General features: G+C 40.4%; 1 protein-coding gene and 1 long non-coding RNA gene across 14 annotated transcripts in view; one reads left to right on the forward strand and one right to left on the reverse strand.

The window, feature by feature from the left end:
• Positions 1-12,814, forward strand: part of LOC105467273 (formin 1) — a 468,877-nt gene that overhangs the window by 8,003 nt on the left and 448,060 nt on the right. For 12 of the 13 annotated variants that reach the window (XR_011606208.1, XR_011606209.1, XR_011606210.1 and 9 more), the window contains one exon: positions 6,087-6,151. The gene's annotated coding sequence lies outside the window, so the exon portion shown is untranslated. Of the gene's footprint in view, positions 1-6,086; positions 6,152-7,992; positions 8,100-12,814 lie in introns of those variants that run through there. The other variant, XM_071067174.1, reaches the window with a different exon arrangement.
• LOC139355488 (uncharacterized) overlaps positions 1-12,814 on the reverse strand; it is a 34,439-nt gene that overhangs the window by 7,060 nt on the left and 14,565 nt on the right. The gene's annotated exons all lie outside the window — the stretch shown is intronic.

Genomic DNA, 12,814 nt, shown 5'->3' on the forward strand with positions numbered 1-12,814 from the left:
CGTAAGAAAGTGTGTCAGGAAACATGATTTGTGGTCAGTTGTTTAAAGGGCCATTGGGCAGGAAAGGAGTTAGATATACTCACTGCAGCTCTGGAAGTGAGAAAAAAGCACCAGTGAAAATAAATGAATGGAAATAGATTTTGACTTAGAAAAGGAGAGTTTTTTTACATTTATTGCTGTCTGGAAGGCCGTGAGGTTTCCTTTTGAGGCAGAGAACTCTTTGCAATAGCAGAGCTCAAGGTGAGACTGGAGAACCATTCACAAGGGTTACACTGAAGGAGAGGGCCCAGCCTTGGGAAGGAGGTGGGATGAGATGAATAACGTCTAAGTTTTCTTTAAATCTAAGATTCCATCATTTTCCCTGTGACTATTATTAACTCGTAGACCAGAAATTCCAACCTACATTTTTATAGAATTTAATAGGCACAAAAGCATTTCATGAATATAGTTTTATAAAAAACTTCTTCCTGACTGGGCACAGGGGCTCATGTCTATAGTCCCAGCTCTTTGGGAGGCCGAGGTGAGAGGATCACCTGAGGTCAGGAGTTCGAGACCAGCCTGGCCAACATGGTGAAACCCTGTCTCTACTAAAAGTACAAAATTAGCTGGGTGTGGTGGCACATGCCTGTAATCTCAGCTACTCGGGAGGCTGAGGCTGGAGAATCGCTTGAACCTGGAAGGCAGAGGTTGCAGTGAGCCAAGATCGTGCCACTGCACTCCAGCCTGGGCAACAAGAGTGAAAGTCTGAAAAAAAAAAAAAAGAAAAAAATTCTTATTTCATTAAAAAAAATAATGAATACAAATTTTCATTGAAAGAAGACATTTCTAAAAAGTAAAGGAAACAAAAATTTACTTTCTATTCTCTAAATTGGAATTAACAGTAATTAAAATTTTCACAGGCAGTGTTTCACTCAAATAGAAAACATCTTCCATAATATTAACATAATAATACAAAACCCAGAGAGTACTGAATTTCTACAAGAAGCAATAGACTCCTTGAATTATTTTAAGGACTCAGTAGGAGTACCAACTTTTCTCCCAAACTTTTCCCAAATAAATGAAAAAAGATATTGCCATGGCACCTAAACAGGTAGCTCAGGTATTTTATCGACAACCTCCAAAACATTACGGCTATGCAACTGTTGTGTATTTTAAATTATGGTTCTTAACTTGGGGGTAAGAACTGGATTACTCTAGTTTGTCATTTACCACAGCAAGCAGATGCTAACATTCAATAATCACGCTTTAAACAAGAAGGACAAGAAATCCACTTAGTTTGAAAATCCTGATCTTAACGACCCCATTAGACATAGTGTGATGTCATGAAGCTTTTCATAATCTCTCGCTCTTTATGTAAAAACCTTTAACAATGTAAGCACCCATATAACATAGCATATTAATTAGCTCTTTATTAAGCGGATTACATTTCTAAAGAGCATTCAAAATAATACAGTCTTTTCTGCTTTGTCAACTGGATTCTCAAGTAATTTTCAGGATATGATTTGCAACATAAGTAAAAAAAAAAGGTCTAAATTATAGCTGGGCACGGTGGTTCTCACTTGTAACGCCAGCATTTTGGGAGGCCGAGGTGGGCCGATCACTTGAGGTCAAGAGTTTGAGACCAGTCTGGCCGACATAGTGAAACCCTATCTCTACTAAAAATATGAAAATTAGCTGGGTGTGGTGGCGCCTGCCTGTAATCCCAGCTGCTTGAGAGGCCGAGGCACAAGAATTGCTTGAACCTGGGAGGCGGAGGTTGCAGTGAGCTGAGATTGTACCACTGCATTTCAGCCTGGGTGAAGGAGTGAGACTGTCTCAGGGGGAAAAAAAAAAAAAAAAAAAAAAAAAAAGATCTAAATTAAAAGGGAAGAAATTTACTCATGGATGTAGAGTCTGATGTGAATTTTTTTAAATCATTTTTGAAACGTAAAAAAGAATAAAATAACAATGATCTATATTCCTAGCAGGAAGAATTAACTACATCTTGCCATATTTGTTCTTTAGAAAGTGTAGGAAATACTTTTTTAAAAAATGATGTATGTTGATTACAAGAATTCATATAAGGTATTACGTTACAAAGATAAACTTTAAAAATAATCTCAAATACTATCATTCCGATTGTTAACCTTAGGTAATATCATTTCAGACAGCTGTCTGTCTGTGTCCCTATGAATCTACCTGCATGGATGGTTAGGTGGAAATGCTTTTATAAAAGTGAATAGCGATGCTATTTATAACAAAAACAATACATTAGTTTTTCTTGAATTTCAAGCAATAAAAAGAAACTGAACTGAAACTAAAAGAATGGTCAAACCAATAAGTTTACCTTATTTCAAGATATATCCTTGAGACACATATATTTTTAAAAAATTTCTCTGGCCAAAAAAAGTATCATGAAGTTAAAGTCATTGTGATTATACTGCTGTTTTTATAAATTACTGTCTTCTTTAGACAATATCAGTTGACTTTCTTTCTTGAAAGAGTAACACTTTTGAAACTTCCTCCCCACCTTTTATCCCCACCTCCTGAGTATTAGATGTGTTATTATTTCTATATTGTTCAGGTTATAACTTTCCATTTTGTCCTGAGAATATTTTGAGAGTTATTCAGTAGTAGCTCTATGCTTAAATGAATTTAGTGCATATAGCCTCTGGGTATGCTATTTTTGCACTTTGCTTTCAGTTCTTCCTACTGTTTGATAAATGTCAACCCACCAATTTGACACAGTCATTCATAATCCCCACTACTTTGGGTCTATGAAATTATGTAACCCATTATTACTAATTCACTAAAATGTTATTGAGTGTCTACTCTGTGCTAGGCATGATTGAACTACAGAAATTTGATGTTGAGTAACACACAGTCTCTGTCCTCAAGAAGTAAGAGCAATGAACATGTATTAAATTTCTCGTATGTTAGCTCTATGAGAGACATTTTGGTATTTCTGTATCCTCAGTGTCCATCGTAAGGACTGGCATTCCACAGGCCCTCAAATAATACTTGTTTAATTGAATGAGCGTTTATGTGCCATTGACTGTGGTAAGTGCATTAAAAGTTCTATCTAATTTTAACTGACAACAACCTATTAGGTAGGCATTTCTTTTCTCCATTCTATAAATGAGGAAGCTGAGTCTCAGTAAGTAATATCCTAAAGTGATACAGCAGGGTTTGATTGTAAAAGTCATTCTCTTTTCATGACAGCAGGCCTTGGTCATTTATGGTGGAAGTAATAGAGGAAAGAGGCACGTGAACTGCTGATTATAATACAGTGGTGTAAGTCATAGGACGGTGTATTTAAGGTCTAGAGGGGAAGAGGCTGCTTGGTATTGAATCTTCATTGTACCATTCATTAGTTTTCTGACATTGAGCAAAGCCCCATCGCTGCTCTAAGCCCCAGTTTCCTATCTGTAGAAAGGGGTTAACAATGGGGGAATTAAATGAAATAATTCAGGTAAAATGTTGATCACAATGCCTGCCACAAGTGCTCAAGTAATAGTAGCTGTTAATGCTATTTTTGTAGAGTGCTTTGGATGCTCAAAAAAAGGAATAATATTTTTTCCTCCTGGATTTCCGGGGTAGGTGACATTTGTGGTTGGGCTCTGTTGAAAACATAGGAATTCATCCGGTGAAAGGTAGATGGCGCCTAGGCAGAAAGAGAAGCATGAAACCTGGAAGGAGAGATCCCGCTGAGATGCATGGTATCTGCATTACCCTATGCAACTCCTAACACTTCCTTCCTTCACTTGTGTACCTCGAGGGTGTCCAAACAGGAGTATCTGTGTTTAGAGAGGCTGACTTGAAAATAGACCATCTTATCTTACTGGACCATCTTCCCACTGAGTAGGTGAATTAGTCAGTGTCTGTACGGAGCCGAAGAAATGTGAGGTGATAGGGCAGGTTTAGGGCTATTAGTCCAGGAGGCCAGGGGCCATTCCAGGCCAGCTTAAGAGCAATGGATAGCCCTACAAATGAGCCGACAGCCTGCTTGAGATTCTAGGACAGTGTTTCTCAAACTTTTTTTTTTCATTATCCCTGCTTTATGCATGCAAAGAGTAAGATTTTCACCCGTTTCTAAGAACCCACTTGAATGAGCCAGACTTCAGAGGGCCTCTCAGGTAAGTTGCTTTCTGCAGCTAACCCTAGACTTGAAGGCTCCTGCTGCTGTTACAAAAAGCCACTTTTTATTATGCTTTCAGTTGTACTGCCAGTGATTCTGTCTAGAAAAATAATCTTGGCTCTTACATTAACCTCCCAACTGGCCTCTCTCTGCTTCCAGATCTGCCCTTTTGCAATCTATTCTCCATATGGCAGTCTGAGTGACCTTTTAAGAATATAATCATGGGCCGGGTATGGTGGTTCATACCTGTAATCCCAGCACTTTGGGAGGCTGAGGCAGGTAGATCACCTGAGGTCAGGAGTTTCAGAGCAGCCTGGCCAACATGGTGAAACTCCATCTCTACTAAAAATACAAAATATTAGCCAGGTGTGGTGGCAGGCATCTGTAATCCCAGCTACTCAGGAGGCTGAGGAAGGAGAATCACTTTAATCTGAGAGGCAGAGGTTGCAGTGAGCTGAGATCATGCCATTGCACTCCAGCCTGGGCAGTAAGAGGGAAATTCCATCTCAAAAAAAAAAAAAAAAAAAAGAAAAGAAAAGAAAAGAAAGGAAAGAATATAATCAGATCTTGTCTCTCCCCAGTGTAAAACTCTTCAATAGCCCTCCATTGAACTTAGAATAAAATTTGGACTCTATATCACAGCCCCGAAAGTCTCCCTGATCTGACTCCTACCCATTGCTCTAATCTCATCTGATGCCATCCTGTGTGCTGGGGAAGGTGCTTCCACGTGCAGAAAAAAGCCATCGGGCAGAAAGTCACAGGTGTTGGCAGCGAGCAGCTTTTGGTGTGTGGAGGTGACGTCAAGGGTATACGGTGGGCACTGACAACAGTGGCTACAGCTCCCAAAGGCCATGGGAGAGGGTTTGTCTGCTCAGAAGAGGCAGGAGAGACTTCCAGAAAAAGTGACAGTTATGGAGCTGCTATATGAAAACAGTTTAGGAGTAAAACGATCTGAAAATTTTTTAGCAGCAAAACTATGTGAAAGACAGATGGGTATCATATTCCATGCAGGAGGAACACCATGCAAGGAACCCTTACAGCAGAAGGGAGTGGCCTTATGTGAGCCCCCAAAAGGGAACTGGCTGGGGCATGGTGCAAAAATTAAGCCGGAAAAATCAACAGGGGCCCGACCGCATGGAGCCTTTCAGGCCATGATAAGAGCTAAAATCTGTCTTAAGAGCAGGAGAGGCCAGACGTGGTGGCTCATACCTATAATCCCAGCACTTTGGGAGGCCAAGGCTGATCACTTGAGGTCAGGAGTTCGAGACGACCCTGGGCAACATGGTGAAGTCCCTCTTTACTAAAAATACAAAAATTAGCTGAGTGTGGTGGCACTTGCCTGTAATCCCAGCTACTCAGGAGGCTGAGGCAGATGAATGGCTGAAACCCTGGAGGCGGAGGTTGCAGTGAGCCGCGATCACACCACTGCACTTCAGTCTGGGCGATCAGAGCGAGACTCTGTCTTGAAAAAAAAAAAAAAGAAAAGAAAGAAAAAGAAAAAGCAGCAGGAGAGCCTCTGAAGAGATCTGGCTGTGTGTGACTAACTGAGGCACGATGTGGCCAGATTTGTTTTAAATGATTGCTCTCATTGCAGTGTGAACACTAAGTAGATGAGCATACGCAGGCTTACAAGGATACAGGATGGCCAACTGGTACTGACTTGCCTGCAACTTTGCTGGTTTCAGCACTGAAATGTCTGCATCCTGGAAACTCTTCAATCATAGGCATGGTTGGTTACCCTATACTATGCAGTAGTTTAGGTGGGAGATTAGGGTTATCTCATGGAAGAGGCAGGATCGTCTGTTCCCTAGACTTACTCCAGACGACCTTAAAGGCTCAGCGTTGTGATCCCCAATTTCTGAAAGCCCCTTCAAATAAGCTACCTAATAAATATAAGAAACATAGCAACACATACGCACCTAATGTGCAAATTACTTCAGGTAAGCCTTGATTTTCTTTTTTTACACAGGCCTGGTGGCATCACGTTTTTCACATCTCCGCATCTGGACCCTGCCCAGGCGAAGGCTGATCTAGGTAAGAAGGTGGACTGAGTCATGGCGGTAGCTTCTGCTCACTGACACGTTGCGCTCTGGCCGTGGGCTTCCAAGCAATGTTTTTACCCACAGCGTTCTGATTCCCGCCTTGTTCTTCCTCCCACGTTGTTATGTTAATTCCACTAAAGCTGCTCTTTGACCATGCTGTACTACAGAGCAGATTAGTAAATTCCAGCTGTCCCCTAAATAAAGTAAGTATTTCCGCTCCTGATTTCAAAGCTGCCTCCCAGCTCCTTACTTATCTAAGGCTTTCTACTTTTTTCTAGTCACTCAAGGCAGAAGACTTTTGTTACCAATCAATCAAAAAGAATCAAGGAAGGAATGCTACTATTTCTATTCTTATTATAAATAGCTAACTGGGCCCACTATGTGCCAGGCACTATTTTAAACACTTTCCGTATATATTTGTTAATATTTGTATTAATAAGTGATTCACTCGTTGGACAGATTTTTATTGATCACCCATGATTTTCTAGTTAATCTCTGAAACATAGGACATGGCAGTGAACAAAACTCTTTTCATGACAGTTACATTCTATAGTTGTGGGGAGAGACAGAATGTAACCATTAGACATATAATATGGCAGGTGGCAAGTTCCATGGAGACAGATGCCTCAGGGAAAGGGACTCAACAGTGATGGTGGCCGTGGGCACTGTGTTAAATTGGGTGACCAAGGAAGCCTTTCTAATGAGGCATCATTTGAGAAGATACCTGAAGGTAGTACCAGATTGAGTCATAAAGATTCAGGGGCAGTTCCGGCAAAGGGAAGAGCAAAACTATATTTTTTTCAGTTTATGTTAGAATCCTGAAATCATACCTTTCATTTTCCTATCAGGGATGGATCAACATTTCATAGATCCATTTTTTCCATTGTTTAGTATCTGAGAGCATCAAAAATTTTTTTCTTTTCACATTCCGTACTGCCATTTAAATTTGATTTTTTAATGGAAAGTTTGGTATCAATTTATTATTTTATTCTCTTACTGAATTTTTATACTTTTCATATTTTTTTCTCCTTGATATATGTTCAATGGTGGGAAGCCAATTTTGTTCCTAATTATGAGTTTATTATCTACTTTAATTGTTGTGTTTATTGGAAAGTAAAGATCAAGCTATCATTAATCATTATTGCTGGCTACAAATAATAATATGCTTGGATTTTCAGGCAGAGATGCAGGTTGGATTTGTTTCTTTAGATAATTACATTCTAATCCACTATTTACTGAATATGTGTCATGTTTTATGTACTGCAGGGAATACAAAGATGGTGACAATGACAGTCTTCCCTCTAGAGAGCCTTTGATCAAAGAGGAACAATACATTGCAAAAGGTTCATTGCCAAAAGAATACAGGGCGTATTGGGATTGTATTCTTGGATAATGAGGGTCTGCAGCACATAATAGTGGCAACTACTTATATAGCGCCTACTATGTACCAGTCACTGTATTCTAAATGCCAGTGTATCTATCAGGTATTGACTAACTTTAGGGATTAGAAATTAGGGCTCGCAAAGATTACATAACTATGTAATATGCTAAGTGGAAGAACTGGGATTTTAACCGTGGCAGTATAGTCCTAAAGCTGTGCTAGGGGGTAAGGAGGGTAGGAAACCCTTGCCCTAGAGACTGTGAGGCATGGGCCTCAAGGAAATCAAAAGTGTAAGTTCATGTGCATGGTTAGGATTGGACAAAGCAATCTAACAGAGGTAGCTAAACAGACTTGAGACCCAGAGCAGGATATGGAGACATCATAAACCATTGAGACTGGCAGATAAAAGCCCAAGACAGTCTCAAGTTGAAAATTTTTGCCTTTATACACAGGCCAGGAGGGAGTGATTAAAGGCACCTCCTCAGAGGGTACATGTTAAGTGCAAATAATGTTTGGATCAAAGCAGACGGAAAAGCCTTGGAAGTGCTGGAGTGGAGAGGTGAGTGTGTCCTGGGTCTCATTTAAGCTAACAGTGAATGTTCTTCCAGAATAGAAGTGGAAATAATATGCATCGATTAGTTCATTCATTTTTCATTCATTGAAATTTTTTTTACATTCAGTGCTGTTACTGATTTTTGATACTTCATTTGCTTTTTTTCTAGTTTTTTGTATTCCTGATGAAGGATTGACTTCTTCCTGCCCGTAGATGCCTCATATTTACATTTCTTTTCTTTTTTGAGACAGAGTTTCACTCTTGTTGCCCAGGCTGGAGTCCAATGGCACAATCTCAGCTCACTGCGACCTCTGCCTCCTGGGTTCAAGCAATTCTCCTGCCTCAGCCTCCCAAGTAGCTGAGATTACAAGCATGCGCCACCATGCCTGGCTAATTTTTTTTGTATTGTTAATAGAGACAGGGTTTCACGCTGTTGGTCAGGCTGGTCTCAAACTCCTGATCTCAAGTGATCCACCTGCCTCAGCCTCCTAAAGTGCTGGGATTACAGGCGTGAACCACTGCACCCAGCCTTCTCATATCTAAATTTCTTACACCATTTCCTTTGCCTGTTTTCACCCCTTACTGTCTTGTAGTATCTCTTTTGGCTCTGGAAATCTGGGTTCTGATCCTATTTGTGCCCTGAATTTACTGTCTACCTAGAAAATTAATTTGGTGAGTGGGTTTCATTTCTTTGCAGGGGGGACTATGGAATTGCACTGCAAGTAAGGAGAACAAAAGGCATTTTTACAGATGAGGACACTGAGGTGCAAAGAGGTTAAGTGACTTGCACAAGAGTACTGTTAGTAATTGGCAAAGCTGGACTTGAGTCCAAGCCTTCTGACACTGCTTTTTCCTTAATTTGCCCTGCCCTGGTAGAAACCATCTCATGTGAAGATTGATCAGTCTTAAACCAGTTGTACATGGTGTGAGTGCTCCATATTCTGAAAGAAGAGGAAGTAGTGAATGAGTAGGCGTGTTTTCTGAATGAGACCTATTGTCCCCAAGCAGTCCTGTAAGGAATTTCAAGAGCCAGGGCTCTGGGTCAAAGCACCTGGGTTCAAATCGCAGCTCAGCAGCTTACCAGCTGTGAGACCCTGGACAAGTTACCCTCCTGTGCCTCAGCTTCTTCCTTGTAAATGGAGATAATAATAGTACCTACTTCATAAGGCTTTTCTGTAAAAATCAATGCGTTAAAACAGGTAAAGCCCTTGGAAGAGTGGCCAGTACGTGGTGAGTGATCACTAAGCAGCAGTAATTATCTTAATTATTTAAAGACATAGACTGTTCCTTCATCTTTTGCTTGAGAACCAAAGCGCAAAAACACTGTTGATGTTCTTAAGCAGTGTCTTAGCTGCAGGCAGAAGCATTAGGACCTTGCTGTCTACGAAGACCCCTGACCATATTAATACTTCTGTTTAAGTGAAGCTAGATTCCTTTAATTGACTTCACAACCATCATTCTCCACTGACAGGGTGACCCTGCAAATGAAAATCTTGCTGTGATGGCTAACATATATAGTCAAGAATGAAATGATTCATAGCTAGTCATATTTTTAGAGTGAATTTTCATAGGGACAGCAAAGAGGCAGGATTACAAGTGAGAAGAAAGGAAATATAAAGAGGCTGGTTAGGGGTGCTTAAAGACAAATTATCCATGTGAAATAGTGTGGAAGAAAAAGGCTGACAAGTAGTGGGAACTCCAGGAATGATTTTTTTTTTTTTCTTTTTGAGACAGGGTCTCACTATGTCGCCCAGGCTGGAGTGCAGTGGCACAATCTCGGCTCACTGCAACCTCTGCCTCCTGGGTTCAAGCAATTCTCCTGTCTCAGCCTCCCAAGTAGCTGGGACTATAGGCGCCTGCCAACATGCCCGGCTAATTTTTGTATTTTTAATAGAGACAGGGTTTCACTATTTTGGCCAGGCTGGTCTCGAACTCCTGACCTTGTGATCCACCCGCCTCAGCCTCCCAAAGTGCTGGAATTACAGGCATGCGCTACCATGCCCAGCTAACTTTTGTATTTTTAGTAGAGATGGGGTTTCACCATGTTGGCCAGGCTGGTCTTGAACTCCTGACCTCATGATCCACCCACCTCGGCCTCCCAAAGTGCTAAAGTGCTGGGATTATAGGCATGAGCCACCACACCTGGGGGGACCTCAGGAATGATTTTTAAATGGAAAATGTACCATTTGCTTTGAGGGCCCTCTAACCTACTATTTCTCTCAAACTTCCTTTGGCAAAATTCATATGTCTCATATCTTTACATATTGATCTTGCTACAATATTCGGATAAATTGCTTATCTAAATAAAATTATGTATGTGAGATTCCTTAAGAAAGTATGAGGCATTATGGAATTTTGAGGCACTGTAGCCTCAGTTCAACTTTGACAATAATAAAAAAAAATTTGACTGGGGCAGAACCCTTTATTTGAAGGGAGCAATAGATGGGTGAGAATTTCTTGGATGATTTTGACATCCATGTGAAAAGTTCTTCTAAGTGTGTATGTGGGATGGGAAGAGTGCTGTTTTTCAGCTTTCTCTGCTTTAATATGTACTAAATTTTGACTTCACTGAGGCCATACCTAGCAGTTGCCAGGCCAGAAAATATGTAGCCCACACTGTGTAAAGTGTTCTAAGCTTAGTTTTTGAAGATTCGTTTCTTGATTTAAAAGCAAAGGAAATGTGAAGAGATATAGAGAATTAAGGGCTACCTGCCTTCTTGAATTTCTTTCAAAATAGAAATAGTGAAAGAAGAAAATAGATGGTAAAACACTTAGAAGAGTGAGGGGGTTTTCTTCCAGAATGTCAATTCTTTCCCTCGAAATAACCTAGGAAGTATCCATAATTGACATCCTAGCACTTAAAGGATAATTCCTTCAGGTTGGGCATGGTGGCTCAGGCCTGTAATCCTAGCACTTTGGGAGGCCAAGGCAGGCGGATCACTTGAGCCCAGGAATTTGACCCCAGCCTGGGCAACATGGCAGAACCCTCTCTCTAAACAAACAAACAAACAAACAAAACAACAACCAAAAAACAGAAATCAGCTGAGCACTGTGGTACGCACCTATAGTCCCAGCTACTTGGGAGCCTGAGGTGAGGTAGGAGGATTGCTTGAGCCTCAGATGTCAAGGCTGCAGTGAGCCATGATCATGCCACTGCACTCCACACTCCAGCCTGGGTGAGACCCTGTCTCAAAAAAAAAAAAAAAAAGTCATTCCCTTCTCTGAAAGGAAACTAGTTTTACTACTTAAAGCAGATGTGGTAAGAACAATTCTTTCCATCTAAAAAGTTCTCAGTGTAACAAATTCCCTGTCCAGCCCTGTGGGTTGGCACCCCGATTTTGAAATAGAAATCCTGATGTAATTGAACCATTGCACTTGGCTCATGGGAAACACTAAAGTGTGGATTGCGGAAAGATTTCTCATTGTCCCGCTATTCTATGAGTCTAAATATGGGTTACACAGGGATCTTGTCGTTGGTAATGTTCAGAGAATGGGAGTTGGCAACATGGAAAACTGCATTATATATGCTGAATATGATCCTATGCTCTCAAGAATATAATGGCTAGTATTGGGGCTAGAAACACTTGATTGATCCCTTAAGTATCAGTGGATCAAATTATGTGTGTTAAGGAATTAAATGGTCTAACTAACTGAATAAAAAAAAAGTTGATGATTGGGGTCTACTTTGTATTTGAAATGAAAATTTTGTGATTTGTAGTATTATGGAATGTAGCTTGAGAGAACAAACGTTCTTGGCCTTTCCAAGAGGATTGTATAACAGAATGTACACAAAATACTAGTTCAGAATGGAAGCGGTTCTGAAGGCCAACTCATCCAAGCATCTGGTCTTTCACACAGAGGTAAAATCAATCGGATCTAGTAATGGATTGGAATCTGAGAGGGGGAGGTATTAAGAAGGACTTACAGGTCTGTGGAAATAGATAGAATTTCCTTAGAATTTCTCTCAAATAGTCATCAACATGCACTTGAAAATGTCCAATGATAGCAAACCTTCCAAAGAAATCCATTTCATTTGGATGTTTTTTATTTTCTTTGGGAAAAGAAAATAATATTTTTCATCGAGTTTCTTCTTTTTCATATCCTTTTCTGTATCACTTACTCCTTCTTCATCCTATATAAGCTTAATAACTCAAAAATCATTGTTTATAGGTTCCAGCGAGGCCACATTAATAATAATAATACATATGATATCAAATCTTAGTTCTTTCCTGTTTATGTAGGATTTTTTTTTTTTTTTTATGGAGACATTCTGGCTCTGTCACCCAGGCTGGAGTGCAGTGGCAAGATCGTGGCTCACTGCAAGCTCCACCTCCCGGGTTCACACCATTCTCCCGAGTAGCTGGGACTACAGGCGCCTGCCACCACACACGGCTAATTTTCTATATTTTTAGCAGAGACGGGGTTTCACCATGTTAGCCAGGATGGTCTTGATCTCCTAACCTCGTGATCCGTCCGCCTTGGCCTCCCAGAGTGCTAGGATTACAGGCATGAGCCACCGTATCCAGCCTTACATAGGATTTAATTCACCTCTTAAAAGCGCCTTTGGTTATTTCCTCAAGTTTCTTTCTTTCTTTTTCTTTTCTTTTCTTTTTTTTCCTTTCCTTTCCTTTCCTTTCCTTTCCTTTCCTTTCCTTTTCTTTTTTCTTTTCTTTTCTTTTCTTTTCTTTTCTTTTCTTTTCTTTCTTTTTTGAAACAGAGTC

This window comes from Macaca nemestrina, chromosome 7 (assembly GCF_043159975.1).
Source record: "Macaca nemestrina isolate mMacNem1 chromosome 7, mMacNem.hap1, whole genome shotgun sequence".
Taxonomy (NCBI): Eukaryota; Metazoa; Chordata; class Mammalia; order Primates; family Cercopithecidae; genus Macaca; species Macaca nemestrina.